Raw genomic sequence first — 16,588 nt, 5'->3', positions numbered from 1 at the left:
CTCCGCCGCGCCTCTCCTCTACTTCACCATCGCCTCTGTGCTCTCCTTCCTCGCCTCGTCTCGCCCTTAAAACCCTTCACTTCCTCTTCCAACGGCTCCTCCCCTAGTCCTCTTGCTAGGCCCCAATCATCCTCAGTTGCAGATTTCTCCGTCTCGGCGTTAAGGGCTCTCTCCCCTCATCCAATGTTTTTGGCTTGGCTTTTTTTTATTTATTTATTTACCCAGTCTGGATAACCGGTTTTTGGGTAACCCGGATCCCCGGTAAACCGGGGCACCCCAGTTTCTGGTTCCTGATTTTGGCAAATAACCGGGAATCAAAATAGAATTTACACCCCTAAATTCCTAATCCGCACATTGTTTTTTTTTTTTTACCGTACATTAATGTCGGTATTTACTAGCATTACACTTCCCTCTATCATGGTATCACCTACTCTGGCTACTCTCTTGGTTTTTTGCCCTTTTTAAGAAAATGAAACATGGGTGTACAGCAAGCCTTCTAAATTTCTAATCCATAGCCTGTTTTGTTTTTGTGTTTTTTTCAACTGACATACATCCGCCTGCTACCTCTGACAGGGGTAGCCTATTGGCCCTATTTTATTAAGATAAATTGACCACATGGTCCGCATATCCTGTGTTTTTGTGTTGTATGTAAAGTGTTCTTACATACAAATTATAAGATAGAGATGTAGGTTGCCGGGCCAGCTAACGGTGGTGGTAGGGCTATTGGGTGGGCGAACATGAAGGGTTTCCCCCTCCAAGTCCTCACCGGGCGGTGGTTCATGGTTTTTGCCTCATTTTTGTTCATGTCCAGCGCAGGTGCGACCTACATGTTCGTCATCTACTCCAACGACATAAAATCAGTGTTGGGGTATGACCAAACCACCCTAAATTTGCTCAGCTTCTTTAAGGACTTGGTCACTAACGTTGGCGTCATCTTCCAGCCTAATCAACGAGGTCACACCCTCATGGGTAGTCCTATCCATAGGTGCAGTCCTTAACTTTTTCAGCTACTTGATGATATGGCTTGCCGTCACCAAAAGAATGGCCACGCCCCAAGTTTGGCAGATGTGCTTATACATTTGTTGAGGTGCGAACTCGCGGTCTTTTGCCAACACTACCTCACTTGTCCCCTGTGTAAAAAACTTCCCTCAAAGTCGCAGCATTGTGTTAGGGATTCTAAAAGGATATGCGGGGCTCAGTAGCGCTATAATCGCACAACTCTCTCTTGCTATCTATGGAGATGACTCAAAGTCCCTGATTTTGTATATAGGGTGGCTTTCGACTACTATATCTTTAGCTTTTCTTCCTACTATTCGCTACACAAAGGTTATTTGGCAGTCGAACGAAGTCAAAAGTTTTCTATAATTTCTTGTATATTTCACTTGGTCTTGCAAGCTTTTTAATGATCCTGACTATAGTACAGGAAATTGTGGTGTTCACGCATAATGAGTATGGTGGGAACGCCGCGGCAGTGATTATCTTGCTCTTTCTCCCACTTACATTCATTTTTGCGGAAGAGTATAAACTCTAGAAGAACAAGAAACTTGAAATGAATGACCCAAGGGCAACTCCATCTGTTCCAACACAATCATTCAGTACAAATTCACTCACCGAAGAGCGAGCTTCTTGTTGGAAAACTGTGTTCAGTCCACCAAACAAAGGGGAGGACTACACCATACTCCAAGCACTTTTCAGCTTGGACATGTTAATTCTGATCATTGTCGCAATGTGTGGTGTTGGGAGAACTTTAACGGTCATAGACAATTTGAGACAAATTGGATCTTCTTATGGATACCCAATGCAAAGCATAAAAACTTTTCAGTCGCTTGTAAGCACTTGGAATTATCTAGGACGGGTAGCCTCAGGATTTGTCTCTGAAATTGTTCTTCAAAAGTACAAATTCCCTCACCCCGTCATGTTTACTCTGACCCTTCTATTATTATGAGTTGGTCACCTTCTCATAGCGTTTAACGTCCCGAACAAACTTTACGTAAAGCCTGTTGGACGTTAAACGCTATGAGAAGGTGACCAACTCATAATAATAGAAGGGTCAGAGTAAACATGACGGGGTGAGGGAATTTGTACTTTTGAAGAACAATTTCAGAGACAAATCCTGAGGCTACCCGTCCTAGATAATTCCAAGTGCTTACAAGCGACTGAAAAGTTTTTATGCTTTGCATTGGGTATCCATAAGAAGATCCAATTTGTCTCAAATTGTCTATGACCGTTAAAGTTCTCCCAACACCACACATTGCGACAATGAACAGAATTAACATGTCCCACCTGAAAAGTGGTTGGAGTATGGTGTAGTCCTCCCCACTGTCTGGCGGACTAAACACAGTTTTCCAACAAGAAGCTCACTCTTCGGTGAGTGAATTTGTACTGAATGATTGTGCTGGAACAGATGGAGCTGCCTCTGGGTCATTCATTTCAAGTTTCTTGTTCTCCCAAAGTTTATATTCTTCTGCAAAAACGACTGTAAATAGGAGAAAGAGCAAGATAATCATTGCCGCAGCGCTCCCACCATACTCATTATGCGTGAACACCACATTTTCCTGTACTATAGTCAGGATCATTAAAAAGCTTGCAAGACCAAGTGAAATATACAGGAAATTATAGAAAACTTCGACTTCGTTCGACTGCCAAATAACCTATGTGTAGCGAATAGTATGAAGAAAAGCTAAAGATATAGCAACTGGAAGCCACCCTATAAACAAAATCTGGGACTTTGAGTCATATCTATAGATAGCAAGATAGAGTCGTGTGATTATAGCGCCACTAGGCCCCGTATATCCCTTCAGAATCCCTAACACAATGCCGCAACTTTGAGGGAAGTTTTTTACATAGGGGACAAGTGAGGCAACGTTGGCAAAAGACTACGAGTTCGCACCTAAGCAAATGCACAAGCACATCTGCCAAACTTGGGGCATGGCCATTCTTTTGGTAACGACAATCCATATCATCAAGTAGCCAAAAAAGTTAAGGACTACACCTATGAATAGGACCACCCATGGGGGTGTGACTTGGTTGATTAGGCCGGAGAGGACGCCAAAATTAGCACCCAAGTCTTTAAAGAAGTTGAGCAAATTTAGGGTTGTTTGGTCATACCCGAGCACTGATTTTTATGTTGTTGGAGTAGAGGACGAACATGTAGGTCGCACCTGCGCCGGACATGATCAGAAATGAGGCAAAAACCATGAACCACCACCCAGTTGGAACTTGGAGGGGGAAGCCCTTCATGTTCGCCCACCCAATATCGTTAACCAGCCCGGCAACCTCCATCTCTCTCTTATAATTTGAATGTAAGAACACCTTACATACAACACAAAAACACAGGATATACGGACCATGCGGTCAATTTATCTTAATAAAAGAAGCTACAGGTGACAGAGGTAGCAAGCCTATGTATATAAGTTTAAAAAAAAAAAAAAAAAAACACAAAAACAAAATAGGCTATAGATTAGAAATTTAGAAGGCTTGTTGTACACCCATGTTTCCTTTTCTTAAAAAGGGCAAAAAAACAAGTGAGTAGCCAGAGTAGGTGATACCGTGATAGAGGGAAGAGTACTGCTAGTAAATACCGACATTAATGTATGGTTTTTTAAAAAAAAAAAAAAAAAAAAAAAAGCAATCTGCGGATTAGGAATTTAGGGTTGTAAATTCGATTCCAATTCCTGGTTATTTGCCAAAATCGGAAACCGGGACCGGGGTTACCCGGGTAAAACCGGTTATCCAGACCGAGTAACTAAAAAATGAAAAACAGCCGAAAACAGTGGATGAGGGGAGAGCCCTAAACGCCAAGACGAAGTAATCTGCAGCCGATGACGACTGGAGCCAAGCAGGAGGACGACGGGAGGAAACGTTGGGAGAGGAAGGTGAAGAGTTTTAAGGGCAAGACGAGGCGAGGAAGGAGAGCACAGAGGTGATGGTGAAGAAGATGAGGCGCAACGGAGGAGGTCGAGAGCAGCAAGGTCGGGAAGCCGAAGGATCCTGGGAAAGTGGCAGGGGCGGTGGGGGAGGAGGAAGAGGAGGAGAGCATGGAGGAGAGGAAGGAGCATGGAGGTCCGGAGAGGAAACTATAGAATAGGTCCATGGAGTTCTGGAGAATTCCTATGCGTTTTGAACGGTGTCCTTTTCCAAAGCTACAATTTTCCTTTTCCTATGCGTTTTGAACGCACCAATCTTCAATGCCATGAATGACAGCCTGACGAGCTGACTCATGTGCGCTTACCGAGCATAAAAAAATGAGCTAAAAATTTAATTTGGACAGTGTGATATTTTGCTTTCAATCCTAGCCATTCATTTCTACACAACTATGAGCATTATCTTCGGTTAAAAAGGCTTCTACATTATTTTCCAAAATTTGAAAGATAACTAGTTGGATGGCACATGCAATGCCCGTACTTGGTTCCCGTTGTCTCACTCTAGTTGTTAACATATATATATATATATATATATATAGACTTAATATCTAGATTATTGAACTAAGCATATATTGAATTTTTAAACAAATAAAGTAAAACTATAAAATTTAGAAAATCTGATATACCAAAAGAAAACAAGAGTTAATTTAAATAGCACACATATATTGTTACTTCAAATCAAAGGTATTGGAAATCACTGGCATAGGGGTGCAATGATTGATCACTGAATTGGGGTGCAAGGAGTTTCACATGGCAGCAACTCTTACCATACATTTAATAGACACTAAAGAAATAAAAAATTATTCACAGCCCTTACTTGATAGCACCTTTAATTTCATCATAAGTAGCTGCCTTCTCCAGCCTCAGAGTAAGGTCAACCATAGACATCGACAGCAGGAACACAGAAAGCCATTCCGGTCAATTTCCCATTCAGAGCGGCAACACTTTGCCAACAACCTTCACATAAAAAATTTGGAATTAGTGCTTTAGTTATCACAACCCGGATGACAAATCTTCGAAGCTGCAAAAATACAAATTGAATGTTGTTCAGCATTCAAAGGAAAAAATTTGGAATCTTCAATTAACTCACCAGGTACTCCTGTTAGATGAAAATAATTATGGAGAAACAAAGCAGTTATAGAAGCATCAATAAGATAAGATTGAAACTTTAAGTAAATAAATCACAACCATTCTTTAAGTAAATAGAAATTCTTTAGAGCTAGGAATTATTCTGTTTTGATGGAAATTCTTTAATGCTATCTTGTTAGAGAAATTCTTTAATGCCATGCTCACCCTTATTACAGAACCTGCATAGCAAAAAGCTTCATGCCAATATAAAACCCAAGAAAGAAAATATAAATTTCAACTTGAATCAACTACCCTACACTCTTATGGCTATAGCAGGAGATAAATTAAGGAGTTTTAGTGAGAAGCACCTTGGCATTTAGAAATTATTGTGAAGCTTTGTCACTGACAAAAGTGCTGGGCAGTAATAAAATAATTTCATCAGAAGATTAAGAAATTGAGAATGCAGAGTTCTTATTAACCTCCATCATCGCAGCAGAGAATTGGAGAAATCAGAGAGATTATCTCCAGCTGATTTTGTAGGATAAGGCAAAAAGCTAGCAGGAAGGACCTGCTCTACACTGCTCTCATGGCCGGGAAACAAATAAAAGGAACATAATATCAGATAATGAGAAGAATCCAAATTATATACAACTCAAATAAAGTCGTGTTCCGATTGCTATCGTGGCTAGCCTCTCTTCATATGACTATCAAGTTCCACAAATTTTCTGCCACTATGTCCAATGTCTCTAAAATATCAAAGCTGATTCTAAGGAACTAATGAAGGGTCAACACACATACGTCAAATGCCAAGCATTAGTTTCACTCCAAAACAAAAACACTACCATAAAAAAAATAAAAATAAAATAAAATAAATTTAAAAAGTACATAACCCTTGAATGTTTCACGGCAAACAGAGATCATATCTTGAATAAGATGTATATGGAGCCACATGCTTTCTGCCATGTTACAAAGAACACCACCAGGCCTTGATGCTCTAGCTGCTGTCTCAAAAAAAGGCTTCTCCACAAGCTCCTGTGCAGGACCTATATCAAAAAAAGGAACCCCATGGTGAGGTTTTGGTTAATAATATCAAACCTGATAAGCAACAGATTTTCAAAAATTAAAAAAGAACTCAGAAAACAACAGGAAATCAAAGTTTTCAGTATTTCCTAAACAATCTGACAGCATATTTCAGATTTCAGGCAAACCATGTCTTTTTTTAAAGAAATTTCATGAAACAAATAAATAAATGCTTATACATCCACCTTAGAAACTAATCTGCAGTAGCACTCCATTCTGAATGTGGAATGAATCATAACAAATAAAAAAAACTACAACATACCCTCAAGATCTGATGAATCGACAATGATAGCGTCATACTTCCCTTTGAGTGCATGTCCAAGAAAATCAGCAGCTGTCAAAAATAAAACGTATGATTAACCACAGGCACACAGCCTTACACCCAGGCCGATTCAACAGAAACCAAAAAAGGGAAAAAAAGCAATCACACTATTTTGAACATACCATCACCAATATTAAGGTGAATGCGAGGATCCTCAAAGCCAACAGCTAAGAAACCAAGAAACCATGAAAGATGTTCTTGGCGTCTATGAGCGTAAAGAACGCTTCTTGGAGAAATGGGTCGAATACGAAGGAAGGCAAAAATCCAGCTCTCTGGCTCTACATACGGTTGGATATGAAAGGCCTGAGCAAAGATTTTCATCTCCATCCCTTGCCCTTATTCGCTGGAAGTAGAAGAAAGGAGGGTGAAATGTCTACAAAACCAAGAAAATATCTGATTCGTATGAAAAAGATTAAGGGCAAAATGGTAAACACGCTCAGAGTGAAAAGACCAAAATATTCCTTAAAAACACTCAGCTCTTTGAAAACTCAAATGGTAAATCGATAATTTTAATCGAAAGACCAAAATATCCAGCCAATTTTTAACCAACCGGAGGGTAGAGGAGGGCAAAATAGTAATGTGGAAATCGAAGGAAATACGAAAAGACAAAAATATCTCTGTCTGAAATAGTAATTTTCGAAATCCAACAAAATGTTGAAAGACAAAATACCAGAAAGCTGAAGGGCAAAAGAGTAATTTCACTGGGTGTAAGAAAAATTTACTGTTCACCCGTTTAAATAAATCGGTAATGTGCGGAGGCCTTCCCCGCTTATTATATATATCTCTAAAGTAAAGATGTGTGATATTTTGCTTTCAATCCTAGCCATTCGTTCCTTTTGTCAGTTTGGTTTGTGTTCAGTTTGTCTCTCACTTTGAATTTGATGTCGACAACAGGGGGCTTCTTGATGAGTATTTACGTGAAAGCAACCAGTTGGTGGTGGTTGTTGTGTTTGTAAAGTTCATTTAATGTATCCCACGTGACTCTGCCCAAACCTATTCACAACACAACAATTTTTTTTTTTTTTTTTTTCATGCACAACAAATGATTTAAGTGTCACATAAACCAGAAAAAAAAAAAAAAAAATGACATATTTACAAAAAGTGATACACTTCTGATCTTATTGTAAAGTTTTTTTTTAAAAAAAAAAAAGTGAGAAAGACGTTAAAAATGTAATATATTTGATATAGATATGAAAAAAATAATTAAAAAATAATTGATCACAACAAAATAAACCTCTTTTTTTTTTTTTTTTTTTTGGCGTTCACATTTTTTTCATAATGACTCATCTCTCTTCTGCTGCTCAGAAAGTCTCTTTTGTAATTCTGCCAGACTGCCATCTTTTCAAAAGATCATTTCAATAAAAACCCTCTAAAGCTAGTAATGGTGGTGTTGATTTGACAAAGATCGTATCAAAACATAGTAGTGTTTTTTATTATTCATGGACTTTTATTTTTATTTTTTCATACTTTTTAATAATAATCAACATTAAAATATTTTTATTTTTTTTATTTTTTATATCACATCAATAATTTTTTATTACTATTCAAATAAAATAATTTATTACAATACAAATTTTTTTTCACTTTTGTATATAAATTCTTTTTAATTTATCTCATATTATCGCTTTTTATTAATTTTAAAATTAATAACTCACTATTCTGTTCTGCACAAATATTTACCAAACATATTAAAAAAAAAATTTGCAGGTGAAAAAGTTGACTAAATTATCTTTTAGGAGAAGAGTAAAGTTGAAAAAGTAAAGCGGGTGGTCAGAAATTGTGAGAAAATCGTGTTGTATCAGACATTGCCCAACGGCTAAACAGTTTCCCTCTCCTCCTCTTCTTCTTCATTCTTTTAATTGTTTTTTTTTTAACTTCTCAAAAGTAAGTCAATTTCTATTTTTTTCACATTTTAGATCTAATTAATAATTTTTTATTATTATTTAAATAAAAAAATTACAAAAATAATAATGTGATTTTACTTTTCTATATAAAAAATTACAAACATTTTTCTACTTTAAATCACAATCACATTTTATTAATATTAAAAAAAAAATTAAAGAAACAACTCAATAGTTTGGCAATTAATAGTACAATATTCTTAACCCGGCTGTTTTACTCAGAACTAGGTACAAATTTTTAGAGTCCTCAATGAGTTGTCCCTTGTGAGACAGCATTTATGTTCTACATCGAGTGAAAAAAAAGAAGAAGAAAATAGAGATCGGAGGCGGTTGGAAAATACCTTCACTAACGGACAAAATGACTTGAAAATGTTAAAGGAGAAAAAAGACTGGAAATCTCTGCACAATTTTAATGTAGAAAAGGACATCTATCAAAAAAATAAAAAAAATAAAAAATATAGAAAAGGACAAACAATGAAACAACTCCCACTTACACCCACAACTTTACTTATTAGTTGTTTGGGTAAGAATATTTCGGGTTTTTTCTAAAACCTGTTCACCCGCCAAAAAACTCAAATTTTGACCCGAATTCTATTTTAATTCAAAGTTGATAATCTGATTAATGACTGGAACCCACACGCAGGACAAATTGTTTAAAAAAATGCGTGAGTCCCACATTTAAATAATAAAATAATACAAATTTCAATCAACAAAAAAAATTTTAAAAAAAAAAAAAAAAAAAAAAAAAGCAATTGCCCACGGCAGCCACCCTTTCATCCATTTTTTTTTAATTTTTTTTTTTTAAAAAAATTATTTATTTTTTTAATTAAACAACAAATATATAATAAATTATTATTTCACACAACTTTTCACAATACCAATTATTATACACAACTTTTTAAACTTCCAATCATTTCTTACCATTAAAAAATAATATTTTTTAATCTCAAAATTCAACACCCAAACACATTTTTTTACCTCGAAATCTGTAAATAGAATTATAATTCAATTCTAATTCCAAAAATTCAATACCCAAACGCATAATGCACATGGTACATCGGAAATATAGGGCTTGTTTGATAAGATACGTAACATTACAGAATAGTGGTTGACACTATTCACAATTTTTTATTTTATTTTTACATTTTTCAATAACAATCAACATCAAAACATTCTCATTTTTTTCATTTTTTATATCACATCAATAATTTTTTATTACTATTCAAATAAAAAAATTCACTACAATACAAATTTTTTTTCACTTTTTTTATACAAATTCTTTTTATTTTATATCACATCGCCACTTTTTACTAATTCCAAAACTAACAACTCATTACTATGTTCTGCTCTGTTTTTTGCCAAACAAGCCCATAATTTCAAGATCGTCGGCCAATAAATCTTTTGAGATCACTATTATAAATAAGATTAGTGTGGCTTATGTGGGTTTAATAGTTAAGTTTGAATTTTAATTAATTTAGATTAAAGTAATTTTATCATTATTTTAACATTTGAAATGTTATCAATTAGGTGTTATCTGTGTTAGTCTATTTAAAGACATTTGGTTGTCAATTAAATGAGCAAACAAAGCGTTTGACAATTTATAGTATTCTCCTGTCTTTAGCGAAATTTTGTGACATTTTCCCATTCGGAATGGAAGAACAGTTTCAGTAAATAACCTCTTTAATTGTCTGGGTTTTCAATTTCCGTCACTGTCTTTGAGTTGATGTTATAAATTTTAACTACTAAAAGTGCTCTTATATACATGATTAAGTATCTAGTATTTAGATTATGAATTATTATTATTATTATTATTATTATTATTATTATTATTATATATAATTACGAAAATATACATAGAAAAAAAATGATTAAATCCCCACCATAACAAGACATTGTATTGAATAGAACCTCATATTTATAATTATCTAATATTGGTTGAAAACTTTTATACGTACATGTGATGTAAATTACCTGATTGTCTTAAATTTTGATAATGAAATTTGTTTTATTTTTTGGGCAAGTGAGTAAGATTTGATAAAATCTTTAAAAGATCTTATATTTAGTATGCTTAATATTAATCTCAATATTACTGTAATATAATATAATTCTACAAGTTAATATGTAAAACTTTCATCTCTTTAATAAAAAAAGTATACATTATGTTACTCATAGCTAACTAAAGAAATTAACATTATTTATTTTTTATATGTAGATCTAAATATTAAATAATTAACTTTTAAAAAAAAATTATTGAAGTTATATAACAACTGTACAAAAGTTGTAACCGTCAGGTATAGCGTGGGGTTCGGTCTCGTGAAAGACAGCAAGCTAGTCTTGTGACTCTTTGTTCAGTAGCGTGGGTTTCAGTCTTGTGAAAGACAGCAAGCCAGTCTTATTCATTGTGTTTGATTCATCAATGAATAATTTACTGGGGTTTATTTTGTCTTTCGTGTCTACCATTTTATTTTTTAAACAAAATATTTTTGAGGAAAACAAGACTCTCAAGCTTGTGACTGGATCCTTTTCTTGGTCTTTGTTTTGAGCCTATAAATTGAAGCGTTAAACATTTTTTTTTTGTCCCTGAATTTTGACAACTTAATTTTTTAGTTCCCGAGTTTCAATTCGCATCACAGATAATACCTTAATTTTGAAAAAAATACCAAATTAGCACCTCAGTTAAGTTTTCCATTCAAAAACTAACGACTCGCCACGTGAGGTTACATGTGGCACTATATAAAAAAATTAAAAATTAAAAATCTTTAAAAAATAATTAAAAAATGAAAAAACAAAAAAACAAAGGGGTGGCTCTTGACCGGTCTGGGGTGGCCGAACCACCGCATGGGGGGTGGTTCGGCCACCCCTTAACAAAAAAAAAAAAAAGGCTACCCCCAAGGGCCAAACCGTTCTTTATTTTTATTTTTTTTTTTTTGTCAAGGGGTGGCTGAACCACCCCCTTGGACAAAATGGGGGTGGCCGTCCACCCCCATGGTGGCCAAGGGGGGTGGCTCTTTTTTTTATTTATTTTTTAAAAAAAAAAATTTAAAATTTTATTGTTTTTTAATTAATTTTTTAATTTTTTTATATAGTGCCACGTGTCAACCTCAAATGTTAACACGTGGCGAGCCGTTAGTTTTTGGACGGAAAACTTTACTAAGGTACCAATTCAATCTTTTTCCAAAATTGAGGTACCATCTGTAATGCGAATTAAAATTTAGGGACTAAAAAATAAAGTTGTCAAAACTCAGAGACCAAAGGTGTATTTAACCCTAAATTGAAAGGTGTCTAAGCTTTAACTTCCATAATTTCTTCCATATTCCGTAGACAAAGAAATAATCTCTCTCTCACTAACTCTCTCTTACCGGCAGAGTGGGTCTTCACCGGCGCGTTTTGGGCCACCTTTACCCAAAGCCTCTCTCATTATATCCCAGTTGTCCTTCTTCCGGAGTGTTCTGTCTCTGGTGGTCTCTCCCTGGCAGTTTCTGTCTCTCTCCGATGTTCTCTATTCGTATTCTCTCTTTTTCTCTCTCTCTCTCTCTCTCTCTCTCTCTCTCTCTCTCTCTCTCTCTCTCTCTTGTTATGGGCCTAATATTAGTATTGTAATTAATTAATATGTGTTTAGTATGTGTCTTTAAATTAGTTAGAAAGTATTCAATCTTCCTTTATTCCATAACATTTAGCTATGTTTAAATTGATGTGAGACCAGGCCCTAGAGAGATAAAGAAGAAAGAAGAGAGGTGTTTGAGGAGGAAGGAGGCTCTACGCCTCCCTTCCCCGGTGGTCTTTTCCTCCTAGTCATTCTAGGACTATGAAGGTTTTTTATTTTTCCTCCTAGCTTTGCTTAGATCCAGTGGAGCTTTTGTTCTCTTAATCCTTCTAGGGCTATAGAGCTTTTGTTCTTCTAGTCCTTTTAGGGTTATGGAGCTTTGAATCTCCTGGTCATTCTAGGGTTATGGAGCTTTGTGTTTTTTCTTGTTTTTGGTTTTTTCAGGCAAGAAGACTAACACAAGTCGTCTCGTAAGGAAGCGGCCTCTCCGTCTGTGTCACCGGCGAAAGTTTTGTTGAGCTTTCTTCTTCTACATCTACTTTTGAGGCTAGATCTATGTTTTTCCGCTGGTTCTTACAAGATACGCGCAATTTCTCTTTTGACATCGACTTGTATTGGGTGTTTTCTGTAGTTGTTTTTTTCTCTGTTTTTTTAGAGTAGTTTTTGAAAGTTTGTCTATTAAATTTGTAGATTTTACTGGACTTTTTATAGCTTGTTAACTATATCAATTATCATTTATTTGTTAGGGGTACTTTATTGTTAAAGAATGGCTCAAACATCTGTCCTTGTAATATTTGTTTATTTGTAGGCAGCACCTAAGTCAGATTTTTCTAGCTTAGTGTGTAGGGTATCGCTGTGCCTCTATTCACTGTATTTGCCTTCGGGCCTCTTCAGAGTAATGCATGGTAGCTCCAGTTATTTTGTTCAAAAAAAAAAAGAAAAAGCAATGTTTAAGTTAGTAGGTCAACTATGTAATGGGGTTAAGTTAGTGGGTTAGTTATGTAATGGGATTAGTGGGTAGTTATCCTTTGCCAATTATCATGTAATGGGCTAGTGGATAGTTAGTTCATGTCATGGGTTATGTAATGGGTTAGTGGGTAGTTAGTTAATTTAGATTATCTCGTGTATTTAATTCAGCTTTGTTGTCAATGAAAGGTAACCAGAAAATTATCTAAAGGTTCATCTCTTACCGTGTGTAATGTGTTTGAGTAAAAAGGAGGGATTGGCTCCTCAAATTGCCAAATTATTATCTTTTATTGTCTTTTATCATTATGTCAATTAAAATTCCATTCTCAGAATTGCATGCCTGTTACTCAAATTATCAGGCTCATAACATCTCTCTCCATCTTGTGCATTTTTATGGGATTTGTTATGAGATAGGATTGGAGGTAATATGGTTTAAAAGTTCCCATGGTAGTGATTCCACTTGTTCTTGGGTTACTTTGGTTTCCCTTTTCTGAGAAATTTTGTTTTGGCTCTGTAAAATTTGGTTTTGGTGTATATTTTTGTAGATCTACTCTATTTGTTGTTGTTCTCAGTAGTCTTTGTTTGTTGCATGTGCTAGTGTGGTTCTTTAATCTGAAATTTAGTTTTATTACATTTTGAAACCCTAATCTATGAACAATACAACACCAGTATGTGAAATAGGATAATGGAGTAAAATTGTTTGATTTTGTGCCTAAATTGTTTGATTCTCGTTTTCTGTTGGACACAATAATAGGATAATGAATGTTTTAAAATTGTTGGTTGTAGATTTCTACGGTGTTGGGTTCTGATTTTTCCTCACCACTTTGATTTTGCTTGTCTTTCTTTGGGTAAAAATTGTCTTAATGCGACATTTAGAGAAATGTGGAGTTTCTGATGTTTCGGTGTTTGGTTTTCTTAAGGAGTAATCACTGTTTGGTTACCTTCACATGAAATTCGAAAAAATGCTTTAATTTTCATCTCAAGAATGGGAGACTTTGGTAAAAAGAATATAGAGGGCCACTGGGCCAGAACTTCACTTGGTCATAATTGATGCAGCCATTCACAGCAGCTCTTTGCAAATATCTGACGATGCCATCCATAGATATAAAACATAGTATTTCACTATCCTATCAAAGTGCTTTTTACGTGCTTTTTACTTTAAGTTTCTTACTTTCTCTTGATATTTCTTTTTATTATTATTATTACATTTGAACATATTTTTTGTGCCATAACATTTTGGCTAGTACACATTAGTTCTAATATTCATATTCTACTGCTTAGGGTTTGTGAAACACGTCTTAACTAAAACATGGACACTAGGACATATTAGGAGGAAAACTACCGGGACCAATCTTAATATTTCATCTTGATAGACTTTTCAACAACGGTTTGAGTTTCACATATTAGGAAGTTTAATCGATTTCTTTTAATTTTTAGGGAAAACCACTAAATTGGTTCGTATAAGGTCTTGCAAGAATTCAATTTGGTTCTCTGTTGATCTGAAGTGCAATTAGAAGTTTAGAGCGCGGTGCTTAGATGCAAGGAACCCAATTTTTTTTTTTAGATCGTATGATATTTGTTTCATTTGATTTTTCCTTGCTAATTCTTTTTCATCTGTTTGTTTATCAGTCAGTTTTATCAATTGTTTCTATGTTGCTCAGTATGGTCAATTGCAATTGAGGTAGTTCAAACGAAGACATCATAAATTTCAAGAAATATCATAGTGCACCATCTTTCTCACATCGCTTTTCATTCTTGGTTACTTTCATGATTCAGCCTTGATCAATTACATTTTTGGGGAACATTTTTATAAGTTGTTAATGTAGTTATTGAATTTCACTTTATATACAAGTTATGGGTGAGGAAGATATTTTTGCCATGACATAAATTCATAAAATGTATCCAAGAAAATGTTAGTATAAGTAATTGCAATTGACATTCATTATCCCTCGCGAGTGAGTTGTTGACTTTGGATAATACTCCGATTGTGTCACTGTTTTCTTCTCACTGAAAATACCATGCTATGCTTATGATTCCATGAAATTCTAACCCTCGCATGCTTTCTATCACTTAATAGTGACACATCAATGGCATCAAGTAATCCTATATCAGTGGTCGACATTACAAACAACTCTACACGAATGGTACCTAAAAAAGTACATTATTTCACTCACCTTAAAGATGCTACTAACAAAGATATGGTATGGCAGAACGTCAGATTTAACTCGCGATGAACTTCATGTAAAGATAAAGAGTTTGTTGTCTAAAGAATATTCTCTCAACTTTCTTTAGTGTAATGGTTTTAAATTTAGAAGAGATAGCAGAACTCGAGATGGTACTGGCTTTTGGTACTTGCCTTAATTTCTCTCAAGTTTGTGGAAGCAAAAATCTTTTCATTTTGAGACGATTTTATTCCAGAAGCCTTTACCTTGACAGTTTTAAGATCCAATCTATATTATGTAGGTGGCCTATTACTTTTTGATTATTATTGCTTTTTACCTTCAGTTCCTGATGTTCTTAAATTGGACCTTACTTCTCGCACTCATAATTTGGTACCTGCAGATAATTCTATAATTTTTCGAGAATAGACCCTCTAACTTTGGTGCTGGATCAAAAATTTGAAGCTCAGACATAGGTATTTACTTGTTAATTTTGGAGTCATACATCTCACAATCCCGAGCGCCAGCGGTAAGAAGACAAAGACAACAAGGAGAATGGTGATACTCAGATATAAAAGAGTTTTTAATCCAGCACTAAAGTTAGTGGGCTTATTCACGAAAAAATCGTAAAATTATCTGTCAGTACTAAATTAGGAGTGCGAAAGGTAAAGTCTAATTTGAGAACATTGAGAACCGAAGGTGAAAAACAATAATAAAGGTATAGAATGCAATTTCATTTTACTCTAAACTATGTTATTATCCTGATAGAATTAATTAACAGGAGGCAATTTATTATTTCCTCTCTTTCTTTTTAGTCTGAGCCTTTTTTTCTAGTTTTATTCATTTTTGTTACCATTCATCAAACAATTTTTTTTTTTTTTTTTTCTTTCTTTCTTTCTTTTCTTTCTTTCTGGTAATGATCGTTGGAGCCTGGAGGTAGGGCTGACAAAACGGGTTTATAGGTCAATCCATTTACGGCCTGTAGAGACTTGCGGCCCGTTTAAGTTAGATCTAAACATGACCTATTTATGTTAACGGGTCGGAGCTTCAGACAAGATATGATACAGCTCTTTCATAGGTCACCCAACACAACATGTGAAACCCGTTAAGGATAATGATTATGAGGATAATGATTCGTATCGGATCAGACGGACAAACGCTCAAGGAGAAGGGATCCAAGCCCAGAACCAGTGCCTCCACCAACAGCATTGAATACAAGGAATCCTTGGAGCTAGGCCAGTGCAGTTGTCAGCAAGCTTTCTGATACGATCCAAACACAGATCAACAATCTCCTTGCTAATTGACCAAGGAAAAAGAAACCAGATTACGTAATGAAAATAGCACATCAAATAGCACAAAATAAGGAAAAACTGAGAAGTGTGAAATCCTTACTGGTATAATGACCATGGGCAAAGTTGATGGTAGCATCTCCCTTGCCACTTATGAGCTGTTCAGGGTGGAAGAGCTGGCGGTCACCCAAGGGTTGGAGATTGTTAAGTGTAAAACCATGATCACCATTGTTAGAATATACGAGAAGTTGGCAAAGTTATGCAGTAATTTTTCTTCCCCATTGTTAGATGAAGAGTTAGAAATATGATGGAGAATACTAAACAAAAAAAGCGGAA

At 35.2% G+C, this 16,588-nt stretch overlaps 2 pseudogenes; one reads left to right on the top strand and one right to left on the bottom strand.

The window, feature by feature from the left end:
* Positions 1 to 803: 803 nt before the first annotated feature.
* LOC133873710 (uncharacterized) lies at positions 804 to 1,531 on the top strand (annotated as a pseudogene).
* A 503-nt stretch (positions 1,532 to 2,034) lies between these two features.
* Positions 2,035 to 3,174, bottom strand: LOC133873709 (protein NUCLEAR FUSION DEFECTIVE 4-like; annotated as a pseudogene).
* Between the last annotated feature and the right edge of the window lie 13,414 nt (positions 3,175 to 16,588).

The sequence above is a fragment of the Alnus glutinosa genome, chromosome 7 (genome assembly GCF_958979055.1).
Source record: "Alnus glutinosa chromosome 7, dhAlnGlut1.1, whole genome shotgun sequence".
Taxonomy (NCBI): Eukaryota; Viridiplantae; Streptophyta; class Magnoliopsida; order Fagales; family Betulaceae; genus Alnus; species Alnus glutinosa.
Note: the sequence above shows the minus strand (reverse complement) of the source record. Positions and strands in the feature narration are given on the sequence as shown.